This window comes from Psammomys obesus, unplaced genomic scaffold (assembly GCF_907164565.1).
Source record: "Psammomys obesus unplaced genomic scaffold, mPsaObe1.curated_primary_1811, whole genome shotgun sequence".
NCBI classification, from domain to species: Eukaryota; Metazoa; Chordata; class Mammalia; order Rodentia; family Muridae; genus Psammomys; species Psammomys obesus.
Genome location: NW_026590681.1, coordinates 5231571 through 5252706, shown reverse-complemented (window position 1 = coordinate 5252706; position 21136 = coordinate 5231571). Strand labels below are relative to the sequence as shown.

At 37.1% G+C, this 21136-nt stretch overlaps 1 pseudogene; it reads right to left on the bottom strand.

Moving 5' to 3' along the window:
- Positions 1 to 537: 537 nt before the first annotated feature.
- Positions 538 to 935, bottom strand: LOC129677744 (40S ribosomal protein S15-like; annotated as a pseudogene).
- Positions 936 to 21136: the final 20201 nt, after the last annotated feature.

Genomic DNA, 21136 nt, shown 5'->3' with positions numbered 1-21136 from the left:
CATCCCGGACCCAGAAGCTACCTGCAGCTGATAACCACTTCAAGTGAATACTTACTTTTCTCCAAGGGAGTCTCACTGGGGAAACAAGCTGCTCTTAAGGGCAGGCTGTGTGCCCCGCAGTAGATGACCAACAGAATGAGAGATCAACTGTAGTATTTGAAGTTTCTAGTCTCAGAAAATCATGTCAGCGGTTTCCTTTTCTTCATTTCTATCTTTGTGTTTTTATTTGTGTTATTTATAAATATTTTTTTTTGCTTTTACTCCATGGGTCTTTTGTGTATACAGCTTCCTTTTTTTTTTTTTTTTGAATGGGATTCTTGAGTTTGAACAACTGGGTCTCTCTATCTAGTTCTGTTTTTTGTGCCTATTGAGGGACTTTATTTTTCTTCTGTTTTCTTTTGTCCTATCCCAATATGTTAGTTTTTGTTTAATCTTATTATGTTTTATTTTATTATTAGCCCTTGGAAACCTGTTGGTTTTTTGTTTGTTTGTTCATTTGTTCGTTTTTGAATAAACCTGCATCTTTATTGGCCATGGTTATTTGCGGGGGATGAAGCAAGAAGGGTGTGTGGCACCCATAGCCTGCTGGCCTTGTTTCTTAGGCTTGGAGGTGATGGAGAACTCGCCCAGAGAGTGGCCAATTGTTTCTTGTTTGATTTGGTTGACAGTCTTGTCATTGCACATGCCCACCATGCTGCCTACAATAACGGGCAGAATGGTCATGTCCCTCAGGTGGGTCTTCACCTCCCGTGCTTCTCCATGCACCAGTGCTTCCTACTCAGCCTTTCTCAAGCTCTTGAGGAGCAATGCCTCTGGTGGATGCTGTAAAACTGTATTAGCGGTTTATAGGACATGTCCAGCCCTTGGTCCATGTTCACGCCATGGTAGGTGAGCTTGTAGAAGGTCCGTTTCTCCTTCTGCTTCACTTCAGCCATCTCAGCAGCTGCTCAGGAAAAAAAAATCCTGTTGGTTTTTAAACGATAGACAGAAAGGTTATAGATACAAATGAGAGGAGAGGTGGAGAGGAAATGGGAGGAACAGAGTAGGGAAATTAATCAGAAGATATCGTGTGAGGGAAGAAAAATAACATTTTCATTAAAAAAAAATAAAAAAAGAAAGTTAATAAAAAGTAAAGTAGAGCCCAGGAAATCAAAAGCTGCAATGTACTTCCCTCAAACTCATGATAATCCTTGCTCCTCAGGTTTCTCAATGCTGAGATTATAGGCAAGAGCCAACATGTATGCCTTTCATTCTGAAATCAGACAAGAGAAAATTAAGATATATTTTTTTCAATTTTTTATCATAAAATAACTTAATTGGAGAAAAGTATACTATGGTTTCCAAACCTATAGTAAGTCTGTTTTTATTTTTGTAATAAGATTATGATAGAAATATTCAGGATTTGTTAGGTAGAAAATAAAATAAACCTTATCTAAACACGCTAAGGCCGATTGGAGGCAAGCTGAAATGTGACAATGTATTTCAGGTACCTGAAGTGACTGCAACTGTTTAAATAAATGCCGTCTGGAAAACATTAAAAAGGGCATTTTTAAATTGTCTACAGGACATGTAAACGGTTTGGGGACCATATCACTTTGACAGTCCAGGTGCCACCATTAGCTGAGCATCCTCACATGTATTTCACATTGAATTCCATGATCCTTGAGTGCTCTAAGGAGCTCTCCATCATGCAGCTGGAAGTAAGTAGCACAGTCACAGGACAGACCATGGCTTTGGAGGAGCATTTCATCCAACATCAGTTATTCCATAAAAGTCCAAAATTTCTACTTTTCTTTTTTTCAAAATTTGGTCAAAACAGTACTGTTCTTTAGCCACTGTGAGAGAAAGCACTCACAATTCTGACCTGTGACACAGAATTTTGGAATAGAATGACATTAAGAATATATGATATCAAGACAATATGGAAAACACGTTATCATTTTGTATATTTGTAATTAGTATCTCAAAGAAAATGTGGCAAGGTGGAAGTGCACCTAAAAGCATTGTTATCTGTTCCCCTCTTTCACCTGACATTTGTCTTATACATATAACCACTTTTCTTCTTTCTTCTCACATCTATCCTTTGTTTCAAGATGAAACCTTTTGGGTAGAATACAAATTCTACCCAAATACAAAATACAAAATACAACTTTGTATTTTGTTTGAATAAAAGTATTCAAACTTTTTAGAGTACAAAAGTTTGAGCAAACTTTTGCTCAAACATACTTCTCCAAAGGTTCATTTAACATTTATATTCATATTTTACTGATGTATTTGCCTTCTTTAATAGACGTATATTGTGTAGCTAATAGAAAGTCAACAGAAGTCCCTGCCTACAATATTTCAAATATAATCATTGTTTATTTCGCTAAAGCTGAAACCAGGTTGTCCTGGTAGCCTGAGAGCATCCTCTGCATACAAGGTACTTTGGGCATGGAGGACTCTTCCACCTTTTTACAGGACCAGTTTCAGTTCAGTCAGAAAAGGAGACAGGTACATGTGAACACACTGCCCCTTAAATGATTGAGTGCTGTACTGAGAAGTAGCTCATACGACTTTTCCCACTTCCTTTTGGCTGGAACTGAGCAAGGGAAGAATAAAAGACAGAATCAGAAATTAACTTAAAGAAATAATGACATGAAACTTCCAGTCAGAAGGAGAAACTTAACAGCCAGGTCTATGGTATCTATGAAAAACTCTAAATGGAGGAAACTTCAAGAGATCCTCACAAGAATAGACTGTAGTAACTCCTCCAGAGCCAAAGATAAGGAAGAGAAAGGTCACTCATTTCATAAGAGAGTGGGGTGGTCTCTTTGAGAATGCCTAGGTAAAATTCTACATTGAACACTCGGTCCCTCCTTTGTAGAACTCGTTTGGAGAGGATTAGGAGTCGTGACCTTGTTAGAGGAAATACGGCAGCATGAGTAGATTTTGAGGTTTTCAGTGCTTTCTCTCTCTGCCTCATGGTTGTGTCACAAAAGGTAAGCTCTCAGATGTTTCTACTGCCATTGCCTTTGCTCCACTATCATGGACTCTAACCTTCTTAAACTATAAGCCATATCAAGGCTTTACAATAAGTCATCTTGTTCATGGTCATTTGTTGTTGTTTTGTTTTTCATGCACAATTTTTTTTTGTTTGTTTATTTGTCCTCTCCTTAAAAGGGATAGACATCAGAAGAAGGAAAAAACAGGAAACAGGACAGGAGCCTACCACAGAGGACCTCTGAAAGATTCTACCCCGCAGTGATTCAAAGCAGATGGTGAGACTCATAACCAAACTTTGGACAGAGGATAGGGAATCTTTTGAAAGAAGAGGGAGATAGTAAGACCTGGAGAGGATAGGAGCTCCAGAAGGAGCGCAACAGAACCAAAGTATCTGGGCACAAGGGTCTTTTCTGAGACTGATACTACAACCAAGGATCATTCATGGATATAACCTAGAACCCCTGCTCAGATGTAGCTATTTTATTCAATAAGGTAAAAGACAAAAATATTAAAAATAACAACCACCACAACAGTTCAACAGACATATAATCTCAAAACTTCACACTGTGGCATCAGTAACAAACAATGAAAGGACTTTCAGAATAAAGGTAAATTTTGCAACTTGGATTTTATAAGCTTAAACTTGAACATTGCAAGATGTTTCATTAAATTATCATGGTGACTTTAGGGAATAACAGATGCATCAAAGGCAGTCAAAATCACACCGCAGCCTGCCACTCTCCAGCCCTTCAAACAATATACAAGAAAAGTACATGAACCAGAGGAACTGATAAATTATCTGAAACAGTGGACAGCCCAACAGTTGGCAGTCTGTACTCAGTAGGAACTGCTTTAACTTCTAATGGGTAAACTGATAATGCTTGAATGAGATAAAGACTGTTTTCAAGAACACTTTCTTAAAGCATGAAATTAATGAAGAAACAAGTTAAACAGCAGTCCACAATAAATGAATCCAATCTTGTGGTATGACTGGTTACAGTAGTCAATCATGTTTATGAATCATAGCTTTAAGTAGCTTTATTTTGCGTGTGTGTGTGTGTGTGTTTTGTTTTTTTTTTTACCTGCATGTCTTTGTATGACACATGTGAAGTACTTCTGGAGGTAAGAAGATGTCAATGTATTCTTTAGATATAGAGTTACAGATGGTTGTGAGTGACCTAACGGGCACTGAGAATCAAACTCTGTTCCTCCATAAAAACAGTGAGTGATCTTAAGCATGGAGCCATCTCCCCAAGACATATGTGAAAGGCCTTCATAGGCAGAAAAATGAATGATGTAAAAAGAAACCCATTTAGATTGTCACCAAGAAAAAACTGTCATGTATTTACCTACAGCATACAAAAATAGTCTCTAAAGCAAAAACTTCAAAGAGATAATATAGATCACAACAGAAATAAATAAGGTAAAATCATGGAGAACAACTGAATATATTAATTAAACAGAGATTTCATTTTTTTTTGAAAAAATAAAGTAAATATTTTTTGAAATATAAAAGAAAGGCAAAGACAAATGCTGTCAATAAATGGGGTGTTGGGCTAAATATTGTTATTTATTAGCCCTAGAATTTTTACGGTGTTATTATGCAACCTGCTATCACAATCAATATAACACAGACACCTCTAAGATTTTATAATTGCCTTATAACACTTTGGGCTGGGCAAATATATCCACCTATACTATCTGGATAACCTCCTGTCCACCTCCCAGCTCCTTCCAATGCTATCAGCCTTAACCAGGCATATCTGGGCATTTCATGCAGAATCTTATAAATACTTCCTTAAATTTTCCTCTTGGTGTTTTCTCCATACACTCCATCCTTAAGAGTCCTTCATCCTAGTCCACATGGTTTTTCTCCATGCTAACACATCCTGGTGTCCTCCTTCCTCCTCTCTTCCTCTCTGTCTGTTTCCTGTGATTCCCCTGTTTCCAAAGGCTATGCTTACCCCATTTTGCCTTCCCCAGGTACCAGCCTTTTAATGTCTTAGGCACATTTACATAACAAGGATAGGGCAGTAACCAGATCTCCAGGACCAGTAATTAGCATCAAAATACAATCATCAGACTAAACTCCAACAGACAAATGAAATGTAAATGAAAGCAAGGGATACCAAAGAAATGCCAAGGTTCAAGAAAGATGGTTGTTACCACAAAAAAATCAAGCAGGAAAGCCTAGAAGAAATGAATAATCTCTCAATATTTATAAATATGGAAACAGAAAATCCAAATAGAAAATAAACAGGTATAATCACTGATTAATTATTTGCTACAATCACTGATTAATTATTTACTACATATCAAAGGTGGGATGTCCTCAGGGCACAGGAGTTACATGCTCGTAGGAGGTGCAATGGACCTTGAGGAGCTGAGTTCTTAGTGGAGATCCTTAGACTATTAGGGCTCAAGTTCTTGTTTCAAAATTACTTTTGGAACTCCAGGCTTTCACTCATCTTCCTGGCCCAAGAGACGAACATTTTTCCTACCATATAATCCTGTCAAAATATTCCTTTCTCCACCTTGCCCTTTCATTCTCCAACTCGTTTAATCTTTCCTGTTCCATTTTCCCCTTTATCCTTTCCAGTGTTATTCTAAGTATACACTTTTGACTAACTGTGTTGCAACAGATGGCAGGCAGAATTTCCTATAGCAATAGAAATGTCCTATTATAGAGGACATCATTTACATTATGTACAACTGTATTTACAAAATCAAAACATCGCCTAAGACAAACTCTTTCATGATCAATACTCCCTATGTCATTTAGTGTGTCTCTGGGCTCATATTCTGAGTTTTCTTCATAAGAACTGTTAACATAATGTGTTTAGAAATTCACATCATAGACATGAAATTGGGCATATAGAGTCTGATTCTGGGCTGAGAAAACATGCTGTCTCGACGATGTCACCCACTGTGCAGTCACCAAGAGAGGGACCAAGCTGCATACCGTGCTGTCATTTGAACCTGCCAGTTTATGGACTGTTTTCATCTATAGACATTTTTCCTATTGAAAATAGAAGTTTAGATAAACAACACTTTGGGTATGGGAAGTGCTGAATGAAAATATCTAGGAGATTAGGAATAAATGTATAGAACATCACTTGTCCCTGTCAGAGGTGGAAGGTAACCAGGAACTGACTTAAATAGTTTCTTTACAATTTCCCAAATATGTGCATAAAAGAAAGCAAGGTCCCAATTAAGTGAAAAACTTGCTTGTCCAAGAACTTTAAAGGCCCTAATTGCTCCAGAGGATGGAAGGCTGTAGTGAAGAAAGCATATTTTTATGTCAATGCTCGCAAAGCAAGCAAGCCCTTCAAAACTGATTGCTATCAGTTATTAATCTCAGTTAGTGGCTTGTTTTGTGGTTTAGGAGAAAAACAACAATTCAGTGGTGAAAATTGCTATTTAGAGGGTCCTTAATCAAAACTATCATGTGAGGGTCTTCACAATCCATAGCCCCTGGTGATTATTCTCCATTTGCATCTCTTACAGTAAAGACAGAAATTTAAAGTGTTATTACTGCCCTGGGCTACATCTGTGCAGGGGTTCTAGGTTATCTCCATGCATGGTTCTTGGTTGGAGTATCAGTCTCAGAAAAGAAACTGCCCTGTGACCAGATTTTTTGGTTATGTTGCTCTCCTTGTGGAGCTCCTGTCCCCTCAGGTCTTTCTTTCATAAGATTCTCTGCACTCTGCCCAAAGTTTGGCTGAGTCTCACCATCTGCTTTAATACCCTGCTGGGTAGAAATTTTCAGAGACCATCTGTGGGTAGGCTCCTGTCTAGTTCCTTGTTTGCACTCTCTTCCAATGTCTATCCCATTTGTCTTTCTAAATGAGGACTGAGTATCTTACCCAGGGTCCTCCTTCTTGCTTAGCTTCTTTAGGTGTACAGATTTTAGTATGATTATCCTATATTATATGTCTAAGTCTCCAAGTGGGTGTCCTAGTAATGGGAACAGGGGCTATCTCTGACATGAACTCAGTGACTGGCTCTTTGATCTCCTTCCCCTGAGGGGGAATAAGCCTTACCAGGCCACAGAAGAGGACAATGCAGACAGTCCTCATGAGACCTGATAGGCTAGGGTCAGATGGAAGGGAAGGAGGACCTCCACTATTAGTGGACTGGGGAAAGGGCATGGGAGGAGATGAGGGAGGGAGGGTGGAATTGAGAGGGGATGAGGGAGGGAGCTATAGCTGGGATACAAAGTGAATACATTGTAATAAAACATTTTTAAAAATAATAAAAAAACCCAAATGTAATAAAAAAAAGTTCTGTTAATATTAGGGAGTGCAGCTTTAAGATTAGATATAAGAGACAATAGTCACCTCATCTATTAACAGTATTGTTCTTCTAAGATTCATGCTGTCTTTTCTGATAAAGCATTTGAGTGTGCAGCTATAGGGACTTGGATTGATTCTGTGGCAGCAGGGAGTAACAGCTGACATGAATCACACAGATTACAAAGAATTTAAAAACGGTGAAAACAGCTTTCTGAAGTTAAGGATATAGTATTTCAGAAAATGTTCAGTGTGTGTGTGTGTGTGTGTGTGTGTGTGTGTGTGTGTGTGTGTGTGTGTGTTGTATACAATGTGTGTAGGGGTTTGCACTCCAAAGCATATATTTGGAGATTAGAGGACATCTGCCATGGTCTTGACGGTGGGTTGCCAAGCCTGCATGGGAAGCACCTCTACTCCCTGTGTCATTTCCCTGGCCCTGGAATATGCCTAACCTTCCTTCTATCAAGCAGAAACATTTCAAAATTGTCATTAAATGCTGCATGCTTCTCTCATCAATTTTAACACCTAGAGCACAAGTGTATCCTGCTTTCGCATTTCACCTGTTGTTGAAACTGAAGCTGATAGAATGAGATAATTTCCAGTATCATACCTTTAGATGATACAGAAAGCAGAGGGTGCAGAAGAGCAGTGCTGTCTCTCATTCAAAAGTCCTGAATTTACATAAATCAGAAAAAGCTTTTCATCAGAAAGAAAAAGGGTGCAAGGAAGGGGGTAAGGAATAAAAGAAGGAAGGAAGCAAGGAAGCAAGGAAGGAAGGAAAGAAGAGGGGAGAAAGAAAAAATATTAAATAGAAAGTAGCTAAGAAATGACCATGAATATTTGAGAACCAATAAAAAGGGGCAACCACTAAGTCAAGTGATATTCTTTAAGTGATCAGAAAGTTACCACTGCCCTGGTAGCAAGCAGAAATTATGTCACCACATCCATTAATGTATGTATAACCCTGTAGGAATGGCCAGATACATCACAAGCCCAGCAGTCCAAAGCTGCAGCTACAAAACACCATTTCTGAAATCACTCTTCACCAAGCAGATCCCTGGAGTGGCTTTCATTTGTGGCATCTCTTCAGAAAATTTGCAGTGAAAGTTACTGAGAATTTTTTTGTGCAGTTATGAAGATTCCAAATAATATTTACCATATAAATATTTATTTATAAAATTCCACACAGGTTGAAAATTAGAACTCAAGGTGAATTCTATTTAGTGGAAACAATGGCTAGACAGGGTGGTGAATATACAGGATACATGAGATTCCTAACTGCCTTGACCTTAAGAAAAATAAAGTTTTTATGTTTAAGATGTCAGAATTTCACAACTTGGAGTAATACACAAAGGTTAGGCTCTTTTTAAAACAGTTCTCAAAGAGTCCAGCTTAAGGTGGTGTTTTCCTTAATGTTTTCATTTCACAGAAAGCACTGGGTTCTTGGGAAAGATATCCCTGGGTTGTAAATCTGTCAAGTTTACAAAAGTAAATTCCTGTGGAGATGGAGGATGGCACAGTGGATAGGATCATTTGATGCTGTTGCAGAAAACTCAGGTTCAATTTGCATCACCCGTATGTTTTTTTCCCTACTATTTGTAACTCCAGCACAAGGAGATCTAAGATAAAGCTTGGGTATAATTGTTGGGTGGTTTCCAAAACAATAGGTTTTGCAATCCGTGGAAATATGCAAAACTTAGTGTGTTTTGTTTTTGTAAAGCACCTGTCTTACAGTTTCCGTTGCTGTGAAGAGACACTTTGACCATAGCAACTCTTATAAAGAAAATTCTAAATTGGTGCTGACTTACATTTTCAGAAGTTTAGTCCTTTAGTCCATTATCCTCATGGTGTAAAGGATGTCAGTTGAAGGCAGATGTAATGTTGAAAGAGCCAACAGTTCTACATTTTGACCCACATGCATCAGAAGGAGACTGTGTGGCACATTGGGTGTAGCTTGAGCATAAGAGATTCACAGCACACCCCTACAGTGACAAACTTCTTCCATCAAGGCCTTACTTACTCCAAGGCCACACCTCTTAATAATGTCCCTCATTATGGGCCAAGCATTCAAACACATGAGTTTACAGGGATCGTATCTATTCAAAGAGGACCATTCAGGAAAGCAAGATTTTGATTCTTTTGTTAGTCATGATGTGTTGGTTCTTTCTTTTCTTTCTTTATTTCTCTCTCTCACTTTTTCTTTTTTTTAGTTTGAAGTTTGACTCATTATATAGAATTTCACAACTTGGACTAATACACACACACAAAAAAAATACTCATTATATACTTTGGCTAAACAACCATGAAGAAAATGATTAAGAAATTATAAGTTTAAGTAACACACAGACTACTAAGTAAAGTGCATGAGGCTAAAATAAGTGGATTTCAATGTTAATGCCATTCTTCTTCTCTGTTGGATAGTTTTTCCTTTGAGTTGATATTTGGCAGTGTGAATTGCATGGAGATTGACAGTATGTCAAGAACCTAAAAGTAGAATTAATATTTGTATTCATTTTATAAATGTAAAAATGTATTCCTTCTTTTAATAGTAAGACTGGGACCTGAATCTATTTGTTCTTTAGATTTAGAATATATTTGTTTATCTTTTTTCTATACCTAGACTGTTTCTTCAGTCACAAAGTTTGATGAAACTCAAAATAAGTATGTTTACCTCTGTGCTTACGTATTCTGTATAATGCTTTCTTTATTCAGGTCATTCTCACATGTAGAAGATTGAAGGAGCTCAACATTAGCTCTCTCCATCAGCATCCAGTGACATCCTAAATTACTGATAATGATTAGCCTCTCCACCAGTAGGCACTTAGTGAGTGGCAGCAATAATCAATTATTTTTTATCAATATTTAAATGAATTATTTAATGCAGAAAATAGTTTTTAGAATCCTGTTATATTTTATCATTCTGTAATAAGAATCTAATATCCCTTATCTGGTCACCATATTTCTTTAAAACTTCATACAAGAATTGAAATTTGGGGCTCGAAAATACTGTTACTTTTGAAGAGAAACTGAGTTTGATTCTCAGCACCACACTGTAGCCCGTGGCTGCCTGTAACTCCAGCTCCAGGAGACAGGACTCCTCTGCCTTCCTTTGTGTGTTGCACCCATGTGCACACTTCCCTCCACTCCCTCATAATTTGGTTTGCTTGCTGGGAGGTGCTGGAGAGCTGGTGTGGGTGAGGGAGAGCTGGAAGGGTGACCACTTGCGCTACAAACCAGACCCATATCCAGGGCTTTTGGTTTGTCCACTCCAACATTTAACGGTCTATGAACTGCTGGTTCAGTTGAAGGGGCTGGTCCTGCAGATCCAAAGCAGAAGGATCTCTGTGATATAGGGCAATAACAAGGTATCTGAGAGGAATCTCAGGGGACTCCGTATTGATAGTGTAGCAGAAGCCAGAGGCCTTGAACCAGACCAATGACTTATTACAGTAAACATTTGCAAATAAAGATGTATGAACAAAAGTATTTACTGTTGGACACACTGTAACACACAACAGTGCTCACAGCAAGATGTTTTTTTTTTGTTTGTTTGTTTTTAAATTTTCTTTGTAGTTGCAAAGTCAGAGGATGGATGAAGAGATGGGGAAATGAATAAGATTGAAGTGCATGATATGAAATTCACAGAGAAGCAATTAAAAGTTAAAAAAATATTAAAAGAAAAAAATAGAAGTTTGTAGTTTTACAATATTATAAATGTTCTTGCTGACATCCTTTTCATCACTTTGAAACACGTCAAACCTCTCCTAGTAGCTGAACATGATGAACATGCCCCAGACAAAACCTGCCTATTTTACTGTTTCAAGCGTCTCCAATGAACATGAGCAAAACAAGCCTAATGTTGGCTCTGGAAAAAATGTCAGTTTCAAAACCCTTATTCAGTTAGGAAAAGAGTGGGACATTTCATTCTAATCTCCTTTCCTGGGCTCAACTCTGCTCTTACTCCCATGCCCAGTATTATCTTAGTGTATTAGACTTTCAGGTTGCTCTTTAAAGCCTTGTTCCCCATCTCTCCCTCTGGCTCATTGTATAAATGTTATTTCTTCCTAGAATGTTTCTTTCTTCCATACAAACTTAAGTATGTCCCATTTCAATCTTTGCATATGTTCTCTTGAATGCCTTTCCAGATATAACTATAAGTTGTATACTTTTTCATATTTATCAGTTGCAATTTTTACTATTATGTGAAGGAAATGAAGGATTTACGAATAATGACTCACCTGACTGTGAGATCCTTTACCTCTATTCCCATTATTACTTTTAATTATTCTTTAACAATGTTGTTACCTCACATTAAAATTTATGCAGTTCACTTTAAATAATAGGTCATTGGCTAATATTAGAATGATCAAACTATTTGGATTTGAAAGACTGAAATCAAAGATTGTTTCTTCTTTACATTGTCCTAGTGAAGTAAATGCAATTCTCTCCATCTATAAGATACAGACAAACCATCTGCAGAAAGAACATAATTCAGAAAGAGTCAATGATCTATAAAACGCAATAGAAAACCAATCACTAAATTTAATTTATTATACATTTCTGGGTGTTTTATTCTTTCCTATTCTCTCATCTGGGAAGAATTCTAGCCCTTGCCTTCCACCCTACCTTTATATACTATGCAGGTAACATTTGCTCTCACTGTGTCTTAGTATGGTAATGCAACATTTACTCAGAAATCTGTGTCTACTTTTCTCACTTAAGTACTGTGTTTAACATTTAGACGTCCTATGCAGACCTGTTTCCGTGAAACAAAAGAGAAAGAGCAATGTCACTACCAATAAAAAACGTCTAATATGCACTACTGGGCTTGTTAGAGGTATGAATGGAGATCTGAAAGGAAATCTGCTGTAACAACTGCTGAATTCCAGATGCACAGTTACATTCTGAAGGATATTTTATTTTGTTTTTTAAAAAAAGAATAAAAATCACTATGAAATTTGTGTTTTACTATTATCTTTTCATTTTTTTCCTCACTTTTCCTTATTTTTTGCTAGCATTCATGACTCTGAGTTCTCATACCATATTAATAGATGGTAATTTAATATTATATATATATATATATATATATATATATATATATAAAGCATGAGATGAAAATGTTTCAAGTCTTAATAAATAGTCAGGATAATACTTTTTGCTTTATCAGTACAATGGGCACTTTTACACAGTTGAGTTTGTTACTGGCGTCATTAATCTTACACTGATACAAAACCCGTTAAGAAAATAATTTTGAATCATGATGCAAGTGGGCTATTTTATTCCTTGAAGCAGTTGTTCTCTGAACCATGCTTCATGTTACAAAACATCCAAACCAAATGGTAGCTAAGTTCACTAAATTATTAATTATTCACATAGTTTTCTTTGAAATTGCATTTATTTTTCAATTTCATGGTTCATATGATATCTGCAGTGAGTATAGCAGGAAAAGAAATCAATAAAAATATGGGCCAGTTCTCTGGTAACTTACAGTACAATCTAGTAAATATTATACAGTGAAAAAAATGAAATTTGAACACTAAACCACTTTTCCTTTTCCAGCAATTTAGGTATATTGTGTTTTATATCCAATAGTGAAGATGATTTTTTGTTGATTATGAAGATAAAATTTAAAATACCACCCTTTAAAACTATTGGCCTCAGGATTTTAACATTTATGTGTTTCAAATTAAAACCACTCAGATAAAATAGGAAGTTACAAACATTTCTAGAAAATGTGTTCCATAAAAATCGCAGATGACCACATTTGTTAAAATCTGAGTTCCAGTACGAGGCTCCTCTACCAGCATATATTTTCTCTAATGTGTCTCTACTCAAAGAGTCATTAAGAAAGCTCACAAAGTCCTATTAACTGAGATGTACTGGTAAAATTAAAATGCATCTCACTTCAGTTTCACCCTATTCTTCTATTTTGAACATGAACTGACAGGTCCATTCTTCATACATGCTGAACAAGATGCCATGCTCTTTCTTCCCACTGGTAAAGAATATTATAGATGGCAGATATCTATATGGCATATCTATATGCCATCTAGATGGCAGATTTCCTCCCCACAAATGAGGAATTTACAGAAGTTGTTATGTTGTCATGATCAATGCTGATCCCAGCCTCTCTGCTACCACCCTTGATCAAATCCTTTCAGGGTGAATTTGGGAACGAGCATTGGGTTCAGTGTTTAAGTTATCCACACTTCAACTGCATACTCATAAGTTCTGCTCTCTGACTCACCAAAATAACTTTTATGAGTAAGCACTCTCCATTTTTTTTCATTTCTTCAGTTTTTAAATTTCTAATCCAATTTACCCTATCTCTATAAATACATTTATCACTCAACATTACAAAATAATAAATGTGTCTTCCATAAATGAAAAAACAACAACAGTTGTTGGAGAGATGATTTGGTGTAACCTGCGCTGGCTGTTTTTCCAGAGGCTCAGGTTTAATTCCCAAATCTACATGGTGGCTCACAACTGCCAGTCACTCTAGTTCCAGGGGATCCGACATCCTCTTTTGACCTCCATTGATGGCAGGAAGGCACATGATGCATAGATATAGCTGTAGGCAAAAATCACATACATATAAAATATTATTCTTTTTAAAAAATTAAGGAGCAAACATGTATAAATTCACAGTCTTCAAGCTCAATGTGGTGATACACTACTGTAATCTCAGCATGTGGGAGAGTGAAGTAGCAGAACAGTAAGTCTGTGGTCAGCCTGGGGTAAAAGGTAAAATGCAGGTTTAAAGAAAACAAAACAGTGAACAACAAGAGAACAACAAAGACAACAACAAAAAGCAACTTACAGCAGACAAGCAGAGGCCCTTGGATTTTGTGAGGTAGACAGTGGGATTCCTGAAGGTTACGACATGCCCTTTCATGATGCTTATTACCCATTCTTTACTGTCATAAAAATACACCTGAGTTCTCAGATATCTTCACAGTGCTCACATTTCCATTTCACTAGAACACTTCCTGAAATTTCTAAGCCAGCTGGGTTAATGGAACACTATTTGGCTTATGTCTTACCTTTTTTTTTTTTTTTTTTTTTTTACATTTGAAATGTTACTTTTATTTTTCTGGAATATACTTATATTATTTTTGTCACCCATAAACCTTTCCTCGTATTTTTTAGCTCTTTCATTCTGTGAAATTTTTGATACGTAAGAGCTCCCACCTCTTTCATTATCCATGCCTATTATCTGCTGACATCTCTGTGCTAATGGTATGAGCAGGGCTTGAGCTTGGTCTTATCTCTCTCAGTTCAGCTCTTAGAACATTTTGGAATGTAATATACAATGGTCACTTGCCCTGACCTATCTGTGTGGACTGAGCATTCATCACACTGGTTTTGCACACAGTGTTTCATCTCTCTGGTACATGTGGCCATTACCTGTCTTCAGCATCTTAGCATTCTTTGGAGTAGAGACCCTGTGTTCTGAACAGGTCCTGTGCTATCTGTATTTACCCCATCCCAATGATTTCCCCAGGAAACAAAAGCCTGATCTTAACCAGTCTTCATTGCTCTCTGAATCTGGCTGGTTAGAATATCTACTTCAACATTCCCAGTCACAGAACCTCTCCATTTTTCTTTTCTCTAGTTATTTACATAAAAAAACCCAAAAAGCAAAACAAACAAATAAACAAAACAACAACAAAAACAAAGACACAAACAAGCAAGGAAACAAACATAATGTCCATGGTTATAAAAGTTTGTGTGTGAGAGCATACGTGTGTGCATTTGTGTGTGTGTATTGTATCCGTTTTCAAATCACTCTCTCTTCTGTCTACTACTTGGTTCTCTATTATGCATGGTAAAAATCCAGCAGTGTGATGTGTTAATGATAATGTGGACTCAATGTGACAATACCACATGCTTTAGAAGCTAGCACATTTTGCTCCCCTACTGCAATATCTATTCTCTATGCTCTGTTGCAGTGTCACTTGGGTACTCTAGTTGTGTCAGTGTACCAGTTATTAAGTATTACTATGCAGCAAAGCAAAGTCAGTGCTTCCTTCTTTGTGCCAATAAAGAAGCCTTAGAATTCTGATTTGTTTGTTTTGTTGTTTTAACAAAGCACAGTTAAAGCCCTGGCATTTGGAATAAACCGCTTGATTGTCTTGCACCTTGAATCTCCACAGCAGCTTGTACTGAATCAAACCAACACTTCAGTACTTACACCCCTCAAAATACAGCAATATAGAGCTTCTCATTTTATGATTGCAGCAATTCTAACTAAGTGGAGAAAATCCCTGCTTTTGAGAGACTGTGGAGTGGTTTTGACTTAAAGGCACATGACCTTAGAGACTGGCTGCATTCAAGAGGGAAGCTGAGTAAAGAAAGATTTTATTGAACATATGAGAAGAGCTGAGGGAACTTGAGTTATTATCTAACAGTATGCTGTTTATGGAGGTTTCACAGAAGGAGAAAAGAAAGTCTCTATGGAGGTTTTACAGAAGGAGTAAAGAAAGTATCAAAACATTAAAAGTTACTGTGGAAACAAGGTGGTCTCATCAGCAACAAAACACATTTTTCTGTCCAACTCAGAGGACACTAAATAATTCAAGTTTGTGGTATGCATGCAGAAAATCATATCTAATTCACTGATTATAATAAGAAACAAAGAGGCAGAATGGAAGGTGATTCAGTAGCTAAGAGCATGGAAGGCTCTTGCTCAGGACCAGAGTTCAGTTCCCACCACCCCCATCACAAGGTTCCCAACAACTCCAGCTCCAGAGTATGAATGTCTTATTCTGAATAGGGATAGTACACTCATTTTCACATGTTAAGAGAAACACAGGCATGCACATAATTAAGGAAAAATTAATCTAAAAACAGAAAGGCTTCTGAGATCATGATACATTACATTTGTTGCTATAGACATTAGAATACAGAAACCGTGGGCTTGATTTTGGCATTTTTATTCATCTGTCCCACTAATGCTCCCAAAATCAATCCTTAATGGGTATATGTTAGTTTTAGGAAATTAAAATAGCACAAGTAATGTATTTTTTGTATATTTCAACTTTGGAAAAATAGATAATTTATTCGGAAGCAAAGCACATCTGAATTTTCAGGAAAAATGTTGTGTTTGGGAGAAGTGGAATCCACTTTCAGATATTCCAGTGTATCACTGCTAACAAAAAATAAATGTTTACATTTTGGTTCAGCAAAGAAAGAGGAATTAATAGTGTTTTAAAGACATTTTAATAAAAAGTTCTTACACATTTAAAATAAGCCAAATATTTACCCTAATCTCATTTCAAAATATCAAATGCCAGTGATTTTATTGGCCATTAAATTCTCTTAGTCATAGGATATTTATTATTATTATTTAGCTTTAGTTTTATACTATAGTTTTAAAAAACAACCTTCTTTGCTTGTTTATTTCTACATAATAGCAAGTAATTATGCTACATATACAGCAGATTGTTTAGATAAGAAATCATTTTTTTTTGCTTTCAAAAATAAATGGTGTTCACTTTTTCAAAAAGGGAAATTTGCACAAGAGCATTTTTAAAAAAATGAAGACACATTAGTTTTTCATCCCCTCATTATCTCAATAAATCTTTCTAACTGTCCATCTTGATTTTATCAGTTTAGATTTTTGTCTTCTATTCTGCACTTTTGCACCTTCAAATGATATTTGAAATTAAGCATAGAAGTTTGTCAAAAGTAGGGTCTGAACATAACTTTTAATTCTGACACGAGAATCTACAAAGAACAAGAAAGGAACAAAACACCAAATAATCAAAGATGAAAATGTGCACACAAATTGAAAAGGCAATTTTCAAAATACGAAATACAAGCATTCATAATTGTGTGGAAATGTTCAACATGTTTAGTCATCAGGAGAAGCAAATCAAATCCCACTGAGAGTCATCTCTCCCTGTCAGGAAGCTCTCACCAAGAGTCAAACAACATTAGGATGCTTGTGTCCGCTGATGGATGTGAAGAGTCATGCAGAGCCTCACAGTCTCCTGCTGGTGGTGTGGTTTCAGGAGATTGTGTGATCTTTGAAAGAGAATATCATCATGTGAACGGACCGTAAAGTGCTTTTGATTTAGTCTGAGCCTTAAGTCCAGCACTGAACAAGCCGTATGATTCTCAGAAGTTCAGACTTCCCTGTTCAGTCAAATAAAATCTGTTGGTCTGTCTGTCTGTCTATCTGTTTATCTATTATCTCTTTCTCTTCCCAATTTTGATTCCTCACTGTATATACTACAGTCTTATTTCCAAGTGTATTCTTTGATTTGCTCTGAGAGCATAGAGACTGCTGTTCAGATAGCCAAATTGAAATAGTCAATAATCCTAGGAGCTCATAGTGATGATAGTATTTAGACACAGGGCACAAGCTGTGATTGTTTTAAAATTCACTGAAGCCTATTCCTGCCTGTCTACCTTTGAAAAGGGACTTGACCAGATGTTAGGTGCAAAAAATTAAAAAAACAAAAAACAAAAAACAAAACAAACAATAGTTACTGAATAATAAATGGTGATCAAATTCTTCCTGGAAACATAAGAATTATTTAAATAATGCATTGCTAGACAAGATGAGAAGAATTTTTTTTTTAAAAAAAAGATCTTTGAAAAGTAAAATATTCCACTAGACTTTTTACACTATCATGTTAGTTTTAGCGAAGTTGCTATGTAAGGGCACCACTGATTTCTGTTTCTACTGCTCTTCCTACTCATCTTTCTTCTCCTGCACAAGACATGGTAAATAAATTATAAATTTCAGTTACTTAATGTTTTCCTGAATAGTTATGTATTCATTAATAAGATTGGACTATTCATTATGAATTCTGGGATTATAGTTGAGCATCAAAAATCCTTGTTCTTAATATATTACATATCAGGGAAATCTTTATTAACATATTAATATGTGAGATAAGAAAAATAATATTCATTTCAATCAGTTCATAATGCATGAACTTTCTGTTTATTAAACCACAAACTAAGAATTATTTTAATACATTAAAAGTTTCCCAAGAGTTCTGGATGCAGAGAGTCCAAGATCTAGGTGCAATAAAATGTTCACAGATGACCATTGTTCTTCTTTATCTTCTCATGTTGAGGAGAGAAGAATCTTTGATTTCTCATGGAATAGTTCTAACATGGAAGCTTCTACATTATTGAATTTAATTATTCCCATGACCAAATACATGCTAGCCATAAGGACAGAAAGGTATATTTTGGCTCATAGCTTCAGACAAATGTAGCCATGTGGCAAGAAAGCACAGTAACTAGAGTGGGAGTCATCTAGTTGTAGTTGTTCCAGCCTGGTTGCACAGTGTCTGCCATGAGAGAAGCAGGTATAGCTAACACCACTGCTCAGTTGGATTGTTCATGTTCAAACTTGATTCATTTTAGGAACCCAGTCTGTGAGATGATGTGACCATATTCAGGATGAATTTCCGTCCTCAGGTCAACCTCTCTGAAAAATCTTAAAATATAGTTCTACAATATGTGTCTGTAGGTGATTCTAAATCCAGTTAATTTGTCAGTGATGTTTAACTAACATGGCCACACATTCTCTAAATCTAATTATCTCCAACCTCCAAGTGCTGTCCATTGTGAGATTTACCAAAAGTTCCAAATCCAGGTGCCATCAAAAAAGAAGTAGACTTCCACCTAGTACTATGGTGATCACTATATTCAGGGAAGAGCAGACAAGAGCCTTTGCAATTGAAGATTCTACTTCTCTACAATGTCATCTTAAAATGTGAGACTAAAAAATGTGACATCAAAAGTAGGAGAAGACAGGGAAGAGGATAGGAGCCTTCCACAGGAGGCCTCTGAAAGACTCTACCCATCAGGGTATCAAAGCAGATGCTGACACTCATAGCCAAACTTTGGGCAGAGTGCAGGGAATCTTATGGAAGAAGGGGGAGATAGAAATACCTTGAGGGGAAAGGAGCTCCACAAGGAGATCAACAGAACTAAACAAATCTGGGCTCAAGGTGTACTGCAGAGACTAATGAATCAACCAAGGACCATACATGGAAAGGACGTAGACCCCCTGCTCAGATGTAGCCCATGGGCAGCTCAGTCTCCATGTGGGTTCCCTAGTAAGGGGAACAGTGATGGTCTCTGACATGGACTCAGTGGCAAGCTCTTTGATCACCTCCCCCTGGTAAGGTGGTCTAACTAGGCCACAGAGAAAGAGGATCCAGACATTCCAGATGAGACCTGATAAACAAGGGTCATATATTAGGGAAGGAGGACCTCCCCTATTGATGGACTAGGGAAGGGACATGAGTGGGTTACAGAGGGAAGGTGGTACCTGGAGAAGATGAGGAAGGGGGCTACAGCCAGGATACAAAGTGAATAAACTGTAATAAATAATAATAAAAAAATTAAAAATGTGAAGGAGTTTGTTACAAATAATGTACTGAGAAAAATATTGGAGCATTCAATCCTGCTTGAGTCTTAAAATTTCCTTAGAATTTGGGAGCTGATGAGGGGTAACTAGAGAAGAAACATATACACAAAGAAAGAGAGCCAGAAACTGCTCTCTCTCTAGAACTATGTTTCTAGAACTTTCTCCAGAATATTTATATGAAGAATTAGGCAAATATTGTAGTTCATATTAGACTCTCAATTGTTTTAATCTCCATATTATTTTACTTCTGAATCACTTACATTGTTAGATAAAAGTCACATATTTTTTGGCTGTGAGACTCAGCATCTGCTTTGAGGCACTGTTGGGTAAAGCTTTTCAGAGGAAAACTCTGACACATTCCTATCTGCAAGCTTAGCAGAGTATTGTTCACAGTGTCAGAGGTTAGCACTATCTGAAAGGGTGGGTCTTTGGTTGGTGTAGGCATCGGTTGGCCATTCCCCCAGTCTCTGCTCTAATAGCTCTATCTTTATCCCTGCACATCTTGTAGGCAGGATAAAATTTTGGTCAAAATGTTTGTTGGTGGGTTGGTGTTCCCCTCCGTCTGCTAGGAAACTAGTCTAATTAGATCGGGACACGGCTGGGATACAGAGTTAATAAAATGTAACTGATAAAAAAAAATAAAATTAAAAAAAATAAGTGTCCTGTTCAGTTTCTATGGTTTCTGCTACTAGGAGTCTCTGCTTGAGTGCCTTCATATCCTCCCAGGAACCTACCCATACTTAGCTCTCTAGCTTGTCACAGAGCTACCCTTACACCATTTGTCTCTTCTCTATAGGCCTTCTGTCCTCTTGTCCTCAGTCTCCCCAGGTCTGATCTCTACCCTCCTAACTCTTTGTGCCCCGTGTCCTAACTTATTCTCGGTCTTCAGCCAGCCACTGCCTCTGTCTATTCTGTCTCTCCTTCCGAAGGTTTGTGCATCTTCTTTTTGATCCTCCCTGTTACTAAACATTTTTGAGTATGTGCCTGATAGTGTCCTTATCCTGTACTATTTGGTGAAAATCCACTTATAAGTGAGTACGTTCCATGTGTGTCTTTTTGGATCGAGGTTACCTCATTCAGACGGATCTTTTTTAGTTCCATCCATTTGCCTGAAAATTTCATGATTTCTTTGTTTTTAATAGCTGAGTAGTATTATATTGTTTAAGTGTGCACAGTTTCTTTATCCATTCATTCTTTGTTTGAGATGCATTGGAAGTCTTGATGAAAGCTGAAAGGAAGGAGAAAAAGACCTGGAGGTGACAGGAACTCCACAAGAAGATCAACAGAGCCCACTAACCAGGGACCAGAGGTGCTTCTGAAACTGAAGCATCAACCAAGGACCATGCAGGAATGGGAACTAGGCTCCCTACAAAGATGCAGCAGGTGGGCAGCTTAAGCTTCAAGTGGGTCCTATAGTAAGGGAAGTGGAGACTGCATTGGACAAGGATTCATTTGC